This window comes from Aplysia californica, unplaced genomic scaffold, assembly GCF_000002075.1.
Source record: "Aplysia californica isolate F4 #8 unplaced genomic scaffold, AplCal3.0 scaffold00310, whole genome shotgun sequence".
Lineage (NCBI taxonomy): Eukaryota > Metazoa > Mollusca > Gastropoda > Aplysiida > Aplysiidae > Aplysia > Aplysia californica.
This window is the reverse complement of record NW_004797580.1, coordinates 297,744-302,154: the sequence shown is the minus strand read 5'-3', so window position 1 is coordinate 302,154 and position 4,411 is coordinate 297,744. Positions and strand designations below refer to the sequence as shown.

The window sequence follows — 4,411 nt, the reverse complement described above, 5'->3', positions numbered from 1 at the left end:
CTATCTATCTATCTATCTATCTATCTATCTATCTATCTATCTATCTATCTATCTACCTCTGTCACAGAAAAAGAAAACCAACACGAATAATATGAAACAATATGTGACAGGGAAAGATGTATTATTATAGTGGGACTAGCTCACTAACTAACAAGCGAAGACAGTACAAAGTGCTTATCTGATTAGCCTACTACTATTCTAACAAAGCACATAGGATCAGATCAACAGACGCACAGACCAACGACCCCGATGGATGTAGGGCACAATGGCTGGAACATTGTCATTTCTTTTCTGTGCTCCTGATGTCTGAGCCTGTCTATTTTAACTTGTCCTTTAAACTAAATGTGCGAGCGTGTTTCAAATAACGATTCTCTCTTTTGTTTTCGAACTGAATGCCAGCAAACGACAGGTTTTAGTTTTAGGAAGAGTTTTACGGCACTTGCAACACAATAAGGTCATATAAGTGCCAAAGATTACAGGTTTTACAAAAGAGTAACAAATACAAAAAGGGGAGATATAGACGATAGATTTCTTATAGGAAAGAAGGAGTAAACCACACTAGAGCACCTGACAACAGATATTTTACTGAAGTGCTTAGTATTTTTATCATACATACAAAACAAGACACGTGGAAGAAAGCATGGTCCTAGTGTGTGGGTTTTTTTTATTAATCAGTACTAAAACGCTTTGAGACACCCAAAACGTGTAACGAAAATAAAATGTTGTTGCTTTTTTTTTCGTTAGTGTTTAACACAATTTGACAGCACATTGTTACTGATAAACGTATGACTTCGAGTCTTTTTTACTGCTGCATGTGTGGTCTATTACCAAATAGACCACAGCCTGGGCCTTGGAATTCTAGAGAAGGCAGGCAGCCAAATAGTGCAAAATCTCTGATTCCATTCCTTGAATTACAGGAATTTGTTTTGTCACCAGTTTTGAATACTGTATCTATACAATCCATTATACGAGTACGTATGAAACAACACAACAGATTGACCTAACAAAATAACATTAGTAATGTTGTTAAAAATTGTTAAATCCTAGATTGTACGTTTTGAGGAAACTTACATTTGTCAATTTGTTTACATCCACCCTCCAAATATTGTATGCATCTACAATCGAACGTTTGGTGAATGTTGGTTTATCAATTAGCCTTAGTAGCACCTTGGGAAAGCAGCACACCATTAACACTAAAGTAACTTGATGAGAAAGATATCAAGAACATTTTAGAGACACTATAACAATTCGAAATACAAGAACAAACGTTCTTAAAAAGGCATAAGGAAATAATACTAGGTTATCATAACAACCTCTTGTGATCAGAATTAAAATTATTGACCTGCTGTAAACGACTTAGATACGAAAAAGCAAAAACAGACTGATATGCAGTCGAAATTCGTTCAGACCAAACTGAAGTGAGATTACTGAACATTTAGTGCTGTAAATTATATTTAAAGAGGAGACATCCAGAGAGAGAGAGAGAGAGAGAGAGAGAGAGAGAGAGAGAGAGAGAGAGAGTGAGAGAGAGCTGTGTGTGTGCTTGAGAACACGCCATAGTATTTGTAACAACACTGCCATTGTAAACGACCAAAATAATTATTTAATTTTCTCTCTGTGAGATGAACAAAGGTTGTCATTGTCATTGTGGTATGGTTAATTAGCTGATATGAGACACAGGAAAAGGAGACATTACCGATTGACATCTCCTTCAGTCACAGGACGCCATTATTTGATTATACATATATATTTATATATATACCACTGAATTACACCGTATTATCTAGAGCTCTGTGGGTTCTTTTTGTCTGAATTATAATCCAAGGACAAAGTAAGATTTACCGACAGCTTAACGGCAGAGTGGTGCAGACTAGAAACTTTCCAACGTATCTTGGTAACTGGTAACCCTTCGGGGTTTGAATCAAAGGTGGTTTAACATCCTTGGAGTAGCGGTCAGGTGCATTACAATAGCACACAGAGCATCTGGGGGGGTAACAGCGTAACAGCACCCATATTGAAAAAGAAACGACAACAACATTACCGAAGTTCTATGCCAGTTTCTTTTCTGCTATTCCCTTCTGCTTAATATTTCCTCTCTCGCACACTATCATTGCGTTATATAAAGCAAAAAAGTAAGTACTTTTTTTTTGTTCAAGCAACGTTTTCAACTCCACCGTTTTCGTTGTCCGCGATATATAATAATGACGCCCTATGTACATTCAGAACTATCGAGTTGTTGTTGTTGCTGCTGCTGTTGTTGTTGTTGCTGTAAATGGTGTTATTTTTTTATTGTTGTTCCTGTTGTTGTTGTTGTTGAACGTGACACTGTGACTAGAATGCCGTCGAACAACCACATCCGCAACATGATGTCTGAATTCCACACTGCCCTGATGGACGCCGGTACCCGTATTGTCGGCACTGTGAAACCAGGCAGGCACACAAAGACATGGGAAACCCCCACAGTTCGAAGAGCAATCCGGAGGCGAAATAGACTCCGGAAAGAGGTGCGAACCCGCCGCAAAGAATGGCTAGAGACGTGCCACGTGGCGCAGGAGACAATCAACGATGCTAAGACCGACGCCTGGCGAAAACTGCTCGAGAAAACCACCAACTCACAGGACGACACCAAGATGTGGAAAATCATAAAAAGCCCCAACCTAGACGGTCATATGATCGCCTAGGCCCCAACGGTACCCCTGAGACAAACTCGCCAAATGAAGCAATGTCACACAATGGGCGATTGGTGACATCAAGCAAGCATAAGGCGAACATATTCGCAGACCACTACGCGAACGTCTGCAGTCTAAACATGTCGAAAGAAGACAGAGCCGAAAACTGGCAACTCAAACAGCGACTGAAATACTTACGGAACAACCCAAGGGCAGACCAGCCCGATTTCACTATCGAGGAACTGAGGAATGCCATTGGAAAGATGAAGTCCCGCAGATCACCCGGACCAGACAACATCCCTCCGTCCTTCCTCAAAAACCTGGGTCCCAAAGCGCTGAAGAAACTGCTCTCCATCTTCAACATGTCATTTCGCTCAGCTGATGTCCCACAAGTCTGGAAAGACGCCATCATTGTTGTTGTTGTTGTTGTTGATGTTGATAATGTTTTGTTGCTTTGTTGTCATTGTTGTTCTTGTTCTTTATGTTGTGAAGCATTAATGCCCCTTTCAAAATTGTAAGGTTAAAAGGAGGCGGGACCTCCGAAGTTCACGCCTCATCTCCGAAAAGACCAGGACAGATGTATATGGAGAGCTAAAAAAAAAACCAAATCCCTAAGACAACCAAGGTTCAAGAACACACACACACACACACACACACACACACACACACACACACACACACACACACACACACACACACACACACACACACACTGTCTGTCTGTCTGTCTGTCTGTCTGTCTGTCTGTCTGTCTGTCTCTCTCTCTCTCTCTCTCTCTCTCTCTCTCTCTCTCTCTTGCTGTCTGTCTGTCTCTTCTTCGGAAATTTGAACAAGGCCTATCAGCTCCGTAATCCAGCATGATAATATTAGCCCAGGTAATGAGACGCCCACACAGAGATCGTGAGAAGAAATTCTAGTAACGCTCTGAATGCAATCAGGACTGTCATTGTAGCGTGTCAAATGTGAGGCATCGTGGGGAAATCAGGCGCTCGTCACAATAATGAAATCCCAGAAATCGGCATTTTTCGGCCAAAGGGCAATTTTTTTCTTATTTTCTTCTTTTGTTTTGACACGTTTTATGTCCATTTTAAAACACATTTCGGTATGGATTTTACTCAAAAACATTGATTAAAGGCATACAAAACGTAAATTTTCAGTTTTCAAGCACTCTCAGGATATGGAAGTTACCAAATTTAGGCGGCCATTTTCTCGCTAATTTTACCTCTAAAAACAAGCAACCCTGACCTACTTCAATTGCAAATATTTCAATTTCTATTTGACATCGATGGATATTTTGTTTACCAAAAGGAAGGCACGTGAACAAACTTTAGAATGATAAGAACAATCCCACATGCCCAAATATTGACCTGTGCCTGATTCCACCCCGAGTGACACAAATGTCACGTACTTATTAATAACTTGTGCTGTTTTTAGTTTTAGTAAGAGTTTTACGGCACTTGCAACACAATAAGGTCATTATATAAGTGCCGAAGATTAGAGGTGTTATAGGAGAGTAACAAACACAAAAAAGAAGGAGGGGAGATACAGACGATAGATGTTTGATAGGAAAGAAGAAGCAAACCACACCAGAGCACCCGACAACCACCCACATGAAGGTGGGAAAAGAATACGAGAGCAGAAACTGTGGTTGGAAAATGTGACGACAGGAATGGGTGGAGAGAGAGAGGAGAAGAGAGAGAGAGAGAGAGAGAGAGAGAGAGAGAGAGAGAGAGAGAGAGAGA

General features: G+C 40.6%; 1 protein-coding gene across 1 annotated transcript in view; it reads right to left on the bottom strand.

Annotated features, from left to right (window-relative positions):
• Nucleotides 1-4,411, bottom strand: part of LOC118477946 (tachykinin-like peptides receptor 99D) — a 43,238-nt gene that overhangs the window by 26,930 nt on the left and 11,897 nt on the right. The gene's annotated exons all lie outside the window — the stretch shown is intronic.